This window comes from Vidua chalybeata, chromosome 6 (assembly GCF_026979565.1).
Source record: "Vidua chalybeata isolate OUT-0048 chromosome 6, bVidCha1 merged haplotype, whole genome shotgun sequence".
Classification (NCBI taxonomy): domain Eukaryota; kingdom Metazoa; phylum Chordata; class Aves; order Passeriformes; family Viduidae; genus Vidua; species Vidua chalybeata.
Window position 1 is genome coordinate 22,522,391 of NC_071535.1, and position 15,541 is coordinate 22,537,931.

General features: G+C 43.2%; 1 protein-coding gene and 1 long non-coding RNA gene across 6 annotated transcripts in view; one reads left to right on the forward strand and one right to left on the reverse strand.

Moving 5' to 3' along the window:
• The window catches only part of ESRRB (estrogen related receptor beta), a 159,491-nt gene extending 149,038 nt beyond the window's left edge, over positions 1–10,453 (reverse strand). For all 5 annotated transcript variants that reach the window (XM_053944533.1, XM_053944534.1, XM_053944532.1 and 2 more), the window contains exons 1-3: positions 10,118–10,453; positions 9,582–9,716; positions 9,395–9,467 (exon numbers count right to left, since the gene is read on the reverse strand). The gene's annotated coding sequence lies outside the window, so the exon portion shown is untranslated. The remainder of the gene's footprint in view (positions 1–9,394; positions 9,468–9,581; positions 9,717–10,117) is intronic.
• A 147-nt stretch (positions 10,454–10,600) lies between these two features.
• Positions 10,601–11,107, forward strand: LOC128789060 (uncharacterized). The gene is made up of 2 exons (XR_008431306.1): positions 10,601–10,816; positions 10,925–11,107. It is a non-coding gene; the product is annotated as an uncharacterized LOC128789060 (long non-coding RNA).
• Positions 11,108–15,541: the final 4,434 nt, after the last annotated feature.

Sequence of the window (15,541 nt, forward strand, 5' to 3'; positions counted from 1 at the left end):
CTCCTCTCACCTGAGGCAACTGCAGGTGAGCTGACAAAAACAAAGCAACATCTGATACAGGGCTGAAACCTTCCCTCTTGCCCTGAGGCCAGCAGGAGGTCAAAGGGGTGCTCCCAATAACCACCTCTTCTCCTCTCTCAACCTTCTTCCTGGCCTGCCAACAGAGGAATTCTCTCTCTAGATTTCTTGCAAGAAGGAAGTGAACACAGAAAGCCTCTCAATATACAGTGGAATTTTGCAGCTTTGATTACAACTGCTGCATTTAAGCTGTGGAACATTAACAGAATGATGACAGGTACACCTTGAGAGAAATTACACCAGTGTTTCAACTGTCTCACTGGAGTTTGCAAAAAACCATGCATTTATTTTTATCTGAACTCTTCTCAAGGAAGAGAGCAGGGCAAATGTGTTTTTCCACTGTGCATAGCATTTTCTGGGGTTGGAGTAGAGGCCCATTTGCCTCCTCAAGGAAGGGGAGAGATACAGAATGGAGATGAAGGCAGATGCCCAAGCATGAAAGCTTCCTCAGTGAGAGGCAGAGTGACACTGCATGGAGTTGCAGGGAAAGGCCTTTTAGACCCCTAAACTGAATCCCTCAGAGATCTTAATTTCTGTGAAATAAATGTATTTGCCAGAGACTGTGATTAGGGTTGCTCAAGTAGCAAACCCTTAGCTTCATCAGTTGCTGCTTAAAGTCCAATTCATGAGAAGACCCACCACATGCTCCAACCTGCCATTTAGCTCTTCCTTCCTGGCTTCTCATGTCCCTTGGTAACAAACCTGAGGCAGCCAGAAAGCTCTCTTACTTGCTCCATGCACACTACAACTCTGTGCTGGCTGTGAGCTGACCAAGGAAAAAGCAGCTGAAAGTAGCTGACTTTACACACTATGGGTTTCTCTCTGACCTATAATTTCCATCTGATCCATTTTCGAGAGGTCCAAAATCCAGTGATTTAGGGTCAATCACCCTCAGCTGTGACCTTGGGAAAATCATGTAGTTAGTCCCCTTAGAATATAATTTGGGCACACAAAGGAGAAGAAGGTGATTAGGAACAGTCAGTGTGGATATTCCAAGAATAAATCATGCCTGAGCAACCTGATTCTCTCCTATGATAAAATGATAGCACTTGTGGACAAGGGGAGAGGCATGGAAGGCGTTTGCCTTGACTTCAGCAAAACATTCAGCACTGTTTCCCAGAATGCTTCAAGACTGACAGTAAACCATTATGAGTGGACTATCAGATGAGTTAAGAGCAGGCTGGATGATGAAGCTCAGAGGGCCATGTTTATACCCTACCTGTAGGCCAGTAACAAGATACATGCAGGGGACCTGTCCTGTTTAACATCTGTATCCACGACCTAGAGGACACAACAAAGCACACTCTTATCAAGCTCGCACTTGACATCAAACTGGGGAGACCAGTTGATATGCTTAAGGCAGGGTTGCCATCCAAAATGCCCTAGCGAGGCTGCGGGGCTAACGTGAACCTTATGAAATTGAGCAAGGACAAATGCAAAAGCCCTATACCTTGGAAGAAATAATCCACTGTGACAGTACATGCTAGGGTTTGCCTGTCTGGATAGCAGCTCTGCTGAAGAGGACCTGGGGGCCTGATGGGTCTTAAGCTGAATATGAGCCATCTGAGAGCACCCTGGCAGCAAAAACAGCCAACAGTGCCCCACATGGTATTCATGGGACCATAGCCACACAGGTTCAAGGGACATCGTCTTTCCACTTCACCTGGCACTTGCCAAACTCCATCTAGAATATGTTGTCCAGATTAGATACCCCATTACAAGAGAAAGATTGATAAACTAGTCCAAGAAATGGAGGGTGAGCAAGGGGATCAGCAGTTCGGAGCATTTGCCCTGTGATAAGAGACTGAGGGACCCAGGTTTGTTGAGCCCTGAGAAGGTTTCAGAGGGACCTAGGAGCAGCCTTTCAGTAAGCACCTTATCGAGAACACGGAGACAGGCTCTTCACAGTGGGTCGTGCACTGGCAGTACACACAGATACAAATGGAAATAAGAGATGTTCAAACTGAACAGAAGAAAAAGCTTTTCCAGCATGAACATTGAAATGAGCTGCACAGACAGGCTGTACAACCTTCATTTTTGTAGGCTTTCATGATCTAACTCCATAAAGACCTGAGCAACCAAGTCTGAATTCAGTGTTGATCCTGCCTTAAGCAAGGGACTGTATCAGAAACCTCCTGAAATCTCTTCTAATCTGAATTATTTTGTAATTCAGTGATTCTACAAACAGATTGCAGAAGACATTAATTTGTTGCAGAGGTATTTCTGGAGTAGGAGCAGGTAAGGAAGTGACATGACCCACCTGCTACTGCCCACCAGCTCTGCAATTAGTGTCTCTGGACAGCAGCTCTTCTCATGGCACCCATGAATAGATGGGCCAGGAGCAGAGAGAAAAACATGCTCTAAGATGATGACCTGACCCTGGCCACTTCCAAACTCATCAAACTACTGCCATCTTTTCTAGTTCCAGTGAGGAAATGGCTCATGCCTTATCAGAGGCACCACTGACCACTCTGCCAGCAACAGCAGTGTTCTAATGCAGGATGCTGTACAACTTCTCCAGTATGTCTCTCCATAAGAAAAAAATATTTCAGAAGGAAACTCCTAAAAGGCTATTTGTACCAAGAAATACGCAAAGCTATTTCCATGAGAGCAAAGTAAACTGGGCTTTGGGCAGAACTGCATCACAAAAATTTTGAGTAGTTTATTTCTTATCTTCACATCTTTAAAAACTGTTATTTCCCAGCAACACACAGAGAGACCTGTCTCCTTATAAAACTAGATATTGTGGTAGAAAGAATAACCTTGTCTAGGCCTAGACAGTTGGAGAGATGGCAGAAATCTGTAGCTACTAATTCTCTCTAAAACCCAAAGAACACAAGATGGCTCATGCCATCCTTTGCTTTTTATATTCAAGACATGAGGAAATATCTTTCAAAAGTAAAACTTTCAATTGGCACAACTCAGAGAACTCCAAAGAACTCACCAGTGATGTCACTTAAGACCTTTTTAAAAACAAAAGAACCACCCAACATGAAACATGACTGAAGTAATGATAGGGAAAATCCTGTAGTTTGAAAAGGACAAAGAGGATGACAGCAGAGAATTCTAGATCAGTTAAACTTGATCTCAACCTGAACAAACAATGAAACAGTTAATCCAGAATTATACTGGGAAAAATAAAACCAGAGGCTAAAAATATAGTGAAAAGTAGGTCTTACTAGGCTGTTAGCCTCTCTCTCCAGTTCTTTCTTTTTTGTTGTTGGTTCAATTTTTTCACACTTTTTTTTTTGTTGCTAATGCAGCATATCTGGACATCTACAGCAAGGCTACAGCCATGGCCACTTTAGGTGTCATTTCATATGCATTGTGCAGGTCCTCTGTACATAGGAAGGCAGTAGTGGCAGTCTGATGGCAATGGCATGCTGGCTGCAGGGGAGAGCACTGGACATGCTGCTTTCACTCAGTCTGATTAGTGCACTTTGCTCTGCACATCCTGGAGCCATGACAAGCTCTGGGCTGGGCTGCAGGAGACAGCAACAGAGCATTTAGTCAAAGGACTGACACACAAGAATGGCCTGGCAATCTATGTTCCCATGGAAGGAAAGGATAGAGCTGCAGGTTTCTGGTTATGGGCAGGCTGCAGCCCCTGTGTCTGAAGAAACAAGTGTCATGACAGACTTGGAGCAATGTGACACAGAATGTGGCACCTGGGCAGGATACAAAAATGTGCCTTGGTCTGGGACAAGGAAAACACTGGGCTGAGTTTTCAGGAACCTCATGAGGAAAGGAACATGTAGGACCAGATTCTTTGGCTCACACGTCCTTCTGTGACATCTGAAGTAATGAATGTGTGCTGCAAGCAACCCATAGGGTATGTAATCCATGGATTAAAAACAGGCTCCCCATTTGAGATTCAAGAGCAATTGTCAGTAGTAAGATGACATTACACACAGACACAAGCAGAGTCTGCACTGACCCATCCAGCTCATTGTTGGTATTGGTACTACCTACAGATGGATGGGATGGGTAAAAACATGGACAAGAGGCTGCTGTCAATGACAAGACTCACATCATTCTTTACAACCCAGTAATGCACAGCCCAATGCAAAATACAAAGCTGAAGGGACAGATGCTGCAGGGGACTATCACAGAGATAAATCTAGGGCTCCCAAGCACAGCATGAGCTCTCATGTAACCCTAGGATCTACAATGTGGGAAAGATAAAAGCACTATGTAAACATCTTGCTTACATCAATGAGGCAGTTGCTAGAGCCATTGTCCCCCACAGGTGCAAGCTTTTTGCCCCCTTGACTAATCAAGACTGAGCATGTGCATGGTAAAGCACCTGAGAGCACAGTGCCAGTCTTGTAGAAAGAACTGTAAAGAGATGCAGAGCCAAAAAGCTAAAGCTGCTGGATTCAGTTCAGAATGATATACTGCCATTCTGCCTCCTAATGGCAGGGGGAATTATACACCAGCCAAGGGAGACAAGAACTCACTTTTCTGTGGCTTACAGCTGTTTACATGAGATAAGTTACAACATAGAATTGTCTTCAAACGCTGCTTACCAATCCTTGCAGATGTCCTGGAGGAAATTCTGTTGCATGACTCTGTTTTCACCTGATGAGAATACACTATCTTGGACTGCTGAAAGACAAACTGTGTGCATCTGAGAACATATTAAAAGCCAGCTATCTACAGAGGACCTGCAACAGGACTCTAGAGATATGGAATAGACCACACAAGGTTAGTAGAGACATGACTGGATCACAACTGTATCTGAGGTTTCTGATACTTCAGCTCCCGAAAAGACCCCTCATCACTAGCCTTCAGTAATCAAAGGACATGCAGATACTGTCCCAGAAAATTAAATTAAATTAAATGTTTCATAAAACATTTAATTTAAAATTAATTTTTACTTGATGCCACCACAAATTGTCTGCGATGCAAGTCCTCTTTGAAAGGTAGGCAAAGAGACAAAGTAGCTCTGAGTGCTCTAGTATCACTCAATAAAAGCACTGAAAGTCTCAGCCTGCAGTAACTGATCACTAGCTCTCTATTGCATCAGTTCCCATCCTATTTCCCCATACTCCCTTTTGTCAGGAGGTATTGTCTATTCAATCCTTGTTGGGATGTTTTTTGGAGCACTGTGATCAGCACTGAACCAAAATTGTCCAAACCTTGTGGACCTTTTTTTCCTTCCTACTATCAGAATGAGATTTCATCTTGATGTTCAGAGCTTGGAGACCCAGAGGTCAGAGGCCACCACACGATCCACTGAGCCACCCAGTCCCTAGATCACAATGTTAACAAATCACCATTTATCTTTGTTACTGCAGCAAGTGTCCAAGGCAAAACGGTGCCAAAGATCATATCTGTTGGGATAACCTATTGATTTGTGTCATATTCTGCCCAATCCCTATTTTATTCTTGCTCAAGCAGAGGTCAAGACAGGTTAAAAATAACTCCTTCAGTCTGAAGTGCAAGACTGAGGAATTTAAAGCCAGTCTATTCTTCCCAAGGGTGGGGGTTCAAAAATCACCAAGACAAGCAACTGAATCAGAAATCTACAGCAGTTGTGAGCAAGACCTTGTAGTCAGGGAATAGAAGCCATGGCAAAAAGTTTTGCAGCTTTAACTATGAGAATTTTTGTTTTTCTGTGAGAGGGAATAAATCAATCATCTTAGTTCATTCAAGCAACTAAGCATTACAAAAGTTTACGTGATGTACATACACAGTAAATGCTTTGAAATACCAGTGCAGATTAATGCAGATGCTGTTACAGCATCCGCATCTCCTAGCCAAAGTACACAGACCAAGATCAGCATAATTCACTGTCCTTAACTGACAGTAAGTTAAAATTTTGACCTTTATTACAGGGGTTAAAAAAAAAAAAAAAAAAAAAAAACACCAGAGTTGAAAGCAGTTACCGCTGTTCCTAGCACTAATGTTCACATGCCATTTTTGTCAGAGAACTCTCTAGGTAGATGCAAATTTTTATTTAGATTATTTTATCCCATTTCAAAACCTTGGAGTTAAATTGCCAACACTTTAGAGATATTTTCCCTTCCATTAACATTATGCCCTCCAGAAAATGAAATTTTAAACTAATACACATTTACCCGTCTTTTTCATTAAAGAAACAAAGCAAAAAACATTTCTTTATCAAATCTACATGATCTTCTGAAAATTTTGCCAGTGATGCAAAAGAGGATCTTACCTTTACTCTGGCTTCATATTCCCACTCTCATATATAGATTAGGTGATTGAGAAAGGAACAGAGGTTGTTACAGCATCTTCTAAAAACAGAATTTCTGACACTTGTACCTGTACAGCTCAGCCAACTTTAAGGGGCCTAACAGGTGGATAAGTCTTTTCTCCACAGAGGGATTTACATCTGAGTATCATCCACTTAATGGCCACACTACTACAGGCCTCAGAAGTCCTCCGTAGAAGAAAGGAAATTAAACCACTCTATGCTACCAGGTGATAAAAATATGGACTCTGAATGACAGAGACAGAAAATAAAACCTCCCACCAATCCCCAAGAAGAGGGGGTATCAACTGTGCAATAGGTGTCAGAAAATTCACTCACTTTCCCAATCTAATGTCAAAAAAATATTGCTTCTCTTCCTATATCATCCTTGGACCTGAAGAGACAGTATATTTGAGGAATATACATTAGTCATAGCACTCTGAATAAGAATCAATTAAGGATTTAATTGCCTTTGCACAAAAGTAACATGGAAAGTGTGCAGCACCTCCATGGGAAGTGAACAAAACAGAAACTCCAGTTCTGCCAGGACAGCTCCTCCGTTGGGATGAGGAAAATCTCTGTATAAAGTAGTTTACTGAAATAGAGCAGTAAAAGCACCCTAACGTTGTAACAAAAAGCAAAGGAAAAATCAGGAGGGGCTGAAGTTTTCCTGGGCTTACAGACTGGCACAGGAGAGGCAGGCTGGCTCACTGCACACTGCAGCTTTGGCAGAGGAGAAGGGCATGTGAGAACAAGCAGGGGATACTGAGGCAAAACTTGAAAGCACAAAAACTATTGAAAAACATGAATATCTTCATCTCTACCCTGTCACAAAATTGACCTGCCCCATGGTTAGGCAGGCCCAGAGATGACTGACCTTGCTGACTATCACAGACAGGTTTCTCTCTGTAACAACCAACAGGTGGAAGAGCCAAAAGGCACTTTAAGTCTCAGCAATACCATAACTTGTATGATATATGCTCCAAAGCCATCTCTTCCCTTACTATATTCTTTCACCAGCTATTTCTGGAACAGCAGGGCAGAGCCCCACTCTGGGCTGCAGGAGCTGGCCACAGGAATCATGCAGCTGGGGCTGCTCATTTACAGGTTAAAGAGGAGACCACCAACACAGGCAGGAGGAAGAGCAGACAGGGGCAGGAAGCAGCAGAGACCTAGCAAAGCCCTCTCCTCTCTGCTCGCTCTCTAGTGGTTCTGCAGGCGATTACTCCAGAGCATCCAGCCATACCAAAATCAATAAACAATTTATACGCAGCCCAGGGAATTTTGCCACACTTAATAAAAGTCTCCAGTCACAGTTATGGCTTCATTTCACCTTAACGTCTTCTTTAACTGTCCCTTCTTTTCAAGATCAATTAGAGGCATGTGCAAAGAGAAAAACCAACAAAAAGCACAACCACACACACACACACAAACAAACCAAAAAACACGGAAAAAACTAAAAAGCAAGGTCAAACTGAGCAGCCCAGCTTCTCCTCACCGCTCTCCTGAGGCAAACATAGAAATGCAGGGACTGACAGATAACACATTGGGACACCTTGTTTACACATGCTCCTTGCAGCCTCTGGTTCTGGGCACAGATCAGCAATACAGCAGCCTTATTTAGGAGAGCTGGAGTATTTGGTAAGACAGTTGAGCCTACAAAAGACATCTATGTTCCCTGCAATTTCAGTGGAAATTCAGCACCTCTGAAAAATTCCAAATACAAAGGGTGAAACTCTACCTGTCCTCAAAAGGGACGCAGATCAGACACCTTTAAACAGCTCTTCATCTTGTGCTAGGATCACCCAGTCTCACTGTTCCAGTCATGCCTTGGCTTTTGATGAAACATCCAGAACCCCGCTACTGAATTATCTTCTTTACTCCAGTGATTTGCAAGAGGAAAGGGCTAATAAAGGAGGGTAACTTCCTTTAATAGGAACTGGAGGAAAATAGCTTTTGATCTCTCATTGACTTTCAGAATTGAGGTGCTAATATTGCTTTGATGTTGTGTATTCACTTTAAAAGTACTAGAAAAGCTGTCTCTGTTTTCTTGGTAACTTGTTTGAAAAAAAAAAATCTATCTCTGCACCTGGGATAGCTGCTCTTAAACAAGACATAAAACAGTGGAAGGCCTGGCCCATTCGCCAGCCTTTCAGCCTTTATAAAAGCTTCTTGAATTCTTGCTTCCTCAGATAGAACCCAAAGTCTCTGCCCTAGCTAAGTTGAGCCCATCAGCCACTGTAGCTGTTGCAGACAAGAACAGCTGAAACAGCCATTTTCATTGTTTTACAACTTTTCAGACCCAGGCAGAGTAGGATTCAACAGCTCCATGCCCTGATGCCAGCACTGCCTTTAGGTCCTTAACCAGAAATGTACAGCAGAAACTGGCTGAAATAATTACAACTCCTCAATTCTTCTCACTGCTGTAGGAATCAGCAAGAGAAGACTTGGTTTGCCCTCATGCCATCAGACACAAGAAGGAATCACCTGAGAGCAACCCTGGTGAAGCAACAATTGGGGTGACTGACCTCTTCAGGGAAGACACTGCTGAACTGCTGCCACTCCATAGCATGTGCCCAGAAAATACTATTCCCACAGGTAATAGTTTGGCCTCTTACACTGCTCTTAGAAAGAGAGACCTTTTCATTGAAAGCAGTTTTGAAATGCAAATAATGGAGACCGCAGAAAACAGAAGAACAACTTACCATCATGCCACTGTTACCAGCAAAGCACCTCCCCATCTCAGGCCTCAAACTGAGGTGGATCTATACTGAGCCTGGGTCTCCTCTTGTGCCTTCTTCACCAGAAAGAAAGAACACAAGGGAGGAAGCCTGGGGACAGGCAAACACCATTCTCTAGGTGGCTCCCACTGCGTTGGTAGGGCATGCACAGAATGAAATATATGCACACAGTCTGCAGGGCAGTCTGGCTTTCAAAATTAAAAAACCCAAAGAAGGTGGGCAATAGGTTAAGATATAAGGAACAAAAAATTACTCAGCTTTCAACCCAAACCATATTTCTCTCTTAACATCTCCAGCTAGAGCTCTATTTAAAACACATCTACCTCTTGTCTTGGTTCTTCTTTCTGCCTGCACATACCTTCATACATGTATCTTCCCTGATGCCTTTTAGTGTGCTTTAGCTAGCATCCGGAGATGCCCTGGCTCAGGTCCTGAAGGTTAAAGAAAATTAATTCAGCAATCAACAGCTCAGCAGCATCTCTTTTTTGCCATTTCATTTCACACTGATGTCATAACAGATCATGTATCATCCTGCCCTTCCTCACCTTTACTACTTGTGGCCTACACCCACATCCTTCTCTGCTTGGACAGTATGTTCTCTGAGCAGTCAATGCTCCTATTCAAAGTCTGTAAAGCCTTAGGGCAGATGGACTTCAATATTGACCAAAACCTTCTAGGGACTATAGGAGTACAGAAAGAAATGAAAAACTGAGTTTACATAGATCCCACAGGCTACAGCAGTAGCTCAGGGCACCTTGGTCCTCAGATTCTTTGAAGTACTGCTTTTCCAGAAGACGACCTGGTGAATTTTCTTCATACAACCTTGGAGGAGGTTGGAGGAGTTTAGAGCTCTTCCTCCACCACTCACATGATACCATGCAGACTTTTCAGCACGCTCACACTAAAATAACCTAAGTTTGGATCAGATTGAGTGAAGCATTTCAAAGAAGGTTATGCAAACCTGCACCTGTTATAGCCTCATAATTCGAAGCCTCTCGGGGAACATTGAGATCACCAATATATTAAAGCACACATCAGAAACTAATAGGGTGTTAAATATTTCCAATTGAGAAGAGCTTACATGTCTGAGAGGAGACATCTCCAGTAAAAAAAACTGTGTGCTGCTACATCACAAGCCTTTGGCAAGACAGATAATTTTCTTACGTGCAATATTTTACAGATTGTTCAAGGCTAAAGAAAATCTATCTTTGTTATTACTTAAATGCAGAATATCTCAGTGATACCCTGCGATAGAGAATTGGTCATCGCCTTGTGCCATGGTGCTACTGCCTGTGTCAGTGGGTACACAGCAAGAAGCCCTAGAAACTGGGACCTTCAACAGAATGCAGTCACCAACTACTGGTTTGGTTGGGAGTGTTTGGAGGAAGAGGAGGGGTCTAGACAGAATAGACATGGAGACCAAATAATGAATGTCCTAAGTTAGTCACTGCATGGAGCCACTAAAAACTTGAAGCAAAAGAATTCAGTCAGAGTGTCACTGGGACAAAGGTGACTGGAGGGATGAGATGTCATAAACCATCCACTGGTAGGAGTCAGAAGAGAACCTTCTCCTCCACAAACACATTACTACTCATTTATTACACATCAAGTTTATATCTACCTGGAAAGCACCAGTTAGAAGCAAGGCAATCTCCCAGGCTGTGACAAAGCAAGCTTTCCATTAATAATTTGTAATGCCACGAAGAAAAACAGGAGCACAGCATTTTCAGAACTACTCAAGATTCTCACCTGCCCATGAAACCCAGTTTTGTAAACACAAGTAAGCTGATGGGTTTTTTTGTTTTCCCTTAATGTCCAAACACTTGGCTATATCCAACCAAGGTCAGGAGGTGACCATGAGCAATAACAGTTTCTTATCCACTTTCAGGGACTGATCCTATGGGGATACCAAAAAAAAAACTTCCTCCAGGAAAAAATTAAGAAGCCACTAACCACAGGCTATATAAGTGCCAACTGCTGCAGCTGTACAACGAGACCTATCACAGTCTGAAGCACTGTTTTTGCCTTTTTTTTTTTTTTTTAATAAGCAAACACCTGATATAGAAGCTTCCTCCTTTTGTATATCCTGAGAATTTCCATATTCAACAGAAAATCTTTCTCGATGCAAAGCAACCAAGATTCCTTAGCTAGGGATGGAAACGGAGACATAGTAGGATGTATAAAAGGAGCTAGATCATGCAGCCAAACTGGATGACATCCAGTTCATAATGACGTGTCATGAACCTGTGCCAGAATATGGGGAAATGGACCAAATGATTTCCCAAAGGGAGACATATGTTAGAGCCAGAATGGTAAAAAATATAGACTGAGTCTAAGCTTCTAAGCACTACATTGCATTCCCTGGGTACAAAAGGGAAATGGAGGAGTTGCTTGACAAACAGGCCACTTTTCCCTGATCCCCCTACTGCTGGCAAAGCTGTGATTTTGTACAGGAAAAATTGAGCACTGGCAGAGTCTGGAATAGAACAGGTCACAACTCTTCTTCTCCCTGCCAAGATGACAGTCCTAAGGGTCCACCAAAGCAACATATTTGCTTGTCTTACCCTTTCAAGGATCACTTCAGCTGTAGCATTGCATTGGACCCTCCCATCCAACTGGGATTGCCTCCAATAGCTTTAATTAAGAGGAGGAAGTATTTAATACAGGAATACTCTGATATTAATGCCTTGTCAGAGATGCATGAAGTACCCCAGAATGCCAAGAGGTTTGACAAATATACAGTCCCTTGGGACAAGGTCTTTTGTGCTTTTTATGGGCTGATGCAGTCTCCAAAGGTAGAAGTGGAACTGATAACCAGCAATACATGTCATTGCAGCACCTGAAGATAAGGCCATCCTGGCCTTTAAATCAACCTGCTTTATGCTTTCCTAGATGGAAAAATACAGTCACATGTTATGCTCTTTCCTTAAACTCAGACCCTCCAAGCCCCAGGAGCAGATTGTAACTGCACTTTTGCATCTGAGAATTACTCAGCACAGCTCATCTCTGCTTCAGAATGGCAATTGCATTGCCTGGATTGCCTCGCTACAAGCGCAAGAGGGCTGGAGAGTCAGACTATCTCTTCAGCTGTGGAGGAATATAACCACTACATCTGTGTGCACACAGGCACACAGAGGCCAAGCAGCATTGAAGCAGTTGACACTGCTACCCTGGACCTGGGAGATAGAAGAAATCAGAGACCTTTCTGGATTTGAGTGTGCACCCCAATCAATCAGACATATTTCAGGCATTTGTTGTTTGTGTTTGTGTTTGTTTGTGGGGTGTTTTTTTGGGTTTGGTTGGTTGGTTGTTGTTGGGCTTTTTTCATCATTCTTTCCCTTCTGGCTTCACAGAGTCCTTCCAGACCCCAGAATGCTTCAACACTCTCATTTGACAATTTTTTGTCTACCAACCTACTAAAAGAGAACAAGAAGAACAAAACATTTGTGTTCAACAGGACAGAAGGATTTGTAAAGTTAGATGGTGCAGGGCAAGCTGAGAGATGTTTGTTGACATGACAGAGAACTTGAGAGTTGGCTCAAGTGACAAAAATGTGAGAAAGACCCCTGCATTGCCCCGTGTGTCCCTCATTCCCTCTCAGACAAGTTTGTCACTCCTGTGAAATCCTCACTTGGCATTCTGTCCTTCCATGGTGCCTCGAACACTTAGCAAGCATTCCCCTTAGCAAACCCTAAGCCTCCCTTTCACTAGTGGCAGACTGCTGTAGAAGTCCACTTTACCAGGCAATAACACCTGCTGGAAAGAAAATTCCTGTAAGCAGATTCCTTGTGACTGAAGCAGCAACCTTGACCAGTCACTTGAGAGCCCTGTTACATCCATAATGATACTGTCTCCACCTTTCCCTTCCCCCCAGCATGAAAGATGAGTGGTTGTGTGGAACGAGTCCCCGAGCTGTGATGGGAATCCGTCTCGCTTGGCTGCAAAAAATATATATATCCTGCTATGGCTGTGATGAATCCTTTCATTATTCATCTGCAACTGCCCTGCTACTGCTGCTGTTCTGTTCTCTCTCTCTCTCTTTCTTTTATAAATAAAAATGGAAACAGATTAATGACAAATATTGACAGAGATTGCTTTTAAAGAGCCACACCTGAATGTGGGCTATGGGGGAGAAGCAGTGGCAGAGCAGCATCAGAGGGATGGGAAGACCAGGATAGACTAAGTAAGAGATGGGAAAAGATAAAAATGCTCACTCCAACTGGGCTAGGCGAGTACTGTCTGGACCAAGGTATCCTTCTGGTGATGTGGACCTCAATTTGCTCCAACAAATGAGCTCTGGATTAACAGAGCTGTGCATCCAAAATATCTGAAGTAACTAGAAGCACTCAGTTGCGCTGTCAAAGATTCTCTGGAGCAAAGTTTGCAGAGACTAGAGCAAAATATTCACAGGACAAAACCGCAAAACAGAGAGGGGCAGTCACACACAGATCACCTGGTGATCAATAAACAGTACCTGATACTGCTGCTTGTCCCATTCCACTCCAGGTGACCAGTGAACATCAAGGCTCTAGTTGGCACAACTGCCAAAGCTACCTAGATTTTAGGAATGTGACTCACATGGACCAAACAAATCTGTAACCAGTCAGGTCACAGGCTGACAGTGAGTGAATGCATCCAATGGAGGCAAACCTGGCCTCATGCTACCCTTCCCTGTCTATTCCCACTGTGTGAAGAAACAATAGTAAGTGTTACAACCAAGTAGAACTCCAACAAGATAAATTGTTTATTCCTATTTAACATTTCATCCCCCTATTGAAGAAAGCAGGAGAGGAGTGGCAGAGATGGTATCTATCTCCTAGAGAAAGATAAATCAACTCACTTTGGGTTTACCTCTCATCTTAAAATAACCTGTTGTAGCCACTATGAGCAGCTGGGCTGCAGGAGACAGAGCTCAAACTCCAGGCCTCTTATAACCAAACTATACCTCTTCCTTGTAGATCCTTGTACATTTTTTTTCTCATCACACAAACACATGAATGACCTGACTTACAAAATGGCTAACTCAGACTGCTTGTTGTGCCACACACTGCTCTAGCATCACAGAGAAGGGCAGAGAGCTTCAGCCATTGCACTTGCCTTAGTATTTAGCCCAGATGTTGCATCTTAAATCTCCTAGGTGCTCTGTAAAACCCACAGACTGGAATAAGTCTGCTCTCCCAGTCAGAGGGCTGATGCCACTCTCTTGTCCTACACACATAGTGACACCCTTCAAATCAGCTGGTTCAGAGGTGGCAGTATTTTTTTTCTCCATTCTTCTCTCTGCTTTTAGTCTCTTCCTCATCCTCCACAGAGAATGCTTGAGTTCTGTTACTACTTCTCTATATATTTCTATCCCTGTGGTGATCTCCAGTGATTGCAGTCTCCTCCTCTTAGGTCCCATGCTTCCTAACTCAAGCACCATCTATCTCCCCAAAGATACCATGTCTGCCAAAATCACCTTCTACAAAACCATTTCCAAGGCTATCTCCCCTTCCTGCCATTGGTTATACCCATCCAAGTGCTTGGCCTCACATATGAGAGCAGAGATGTGCACGGACTCATTGCTGCTTGTTCTTTGCCAGTCTCCCACTTAACTAAACCCATTTTTATCCTTCCCTCAGAATTGCTCCTGCTCTTTTGGTGCCAAGCCACTCTCCCACCCTCCTGTCCTCCTCAGAGCACACTGCTCCTTGGACTCCTTTCAACAGCAGCTAATTCAAGACATTACAGCACAGAAGCCTGTGCCAACATCCAGTGCATAAACAAAGATGAGATACATGAGAGGAGAGAACACACTATCAGCATTTAATAACAAACACTAATTGCAAACAGGGGGATGGACTTCTCCATTCCTGTTCTCTCAGCAGCCTAAAGTGATCTCAGCCAAGGGACGTGCCCATTCACAAAGAAGGATCCATTAATCATTAAATGACTCAGTAGCTGACTGATTGCCACCAGCCTGCTTGGTGTCTCACTGATCCACTGAATGGAGTGGATCTTGGAGTTTTATTTGCACCTCATTAGTGTAGGGACTCAGAAATACAAGGCCTCCAGTGATGCAATTTCCAAAGCCTTTCAGGTCTGCTACAGACCTGCCCTATAATCCCTGCAAAATTTTAACTTCTCTCTGTGCCTCCCATTTTCCTGAGAAAATTGCCTTATATCAAATCCCAAAAACCTGCAGAGCAGGCTGTTTGTGGGCCTCAACATTTCAGTATTTTTACTGAAAGCTGCTGCAAATGATAGATGGCATTTTTAATAACATTCTCATTTACCAGAAAAGTTGGTTTTCATTACAAGCAACATGGGGTAGAGAGACCAAGTATTTTCAATAATTTTGCCCCATCATTCATTGTGCTTCATAGATAAACAAATCAGACCCCAAATGAGAAGACACTCATGTAAACACTTTGGCTTCTCTAGAGCAGGCAAGTCCTTTTCAGCCATAATCCCTATTTAGGAAGCATTTGCAGTTATGTCACCCGCAATGTCCCTTCTCTCCTCA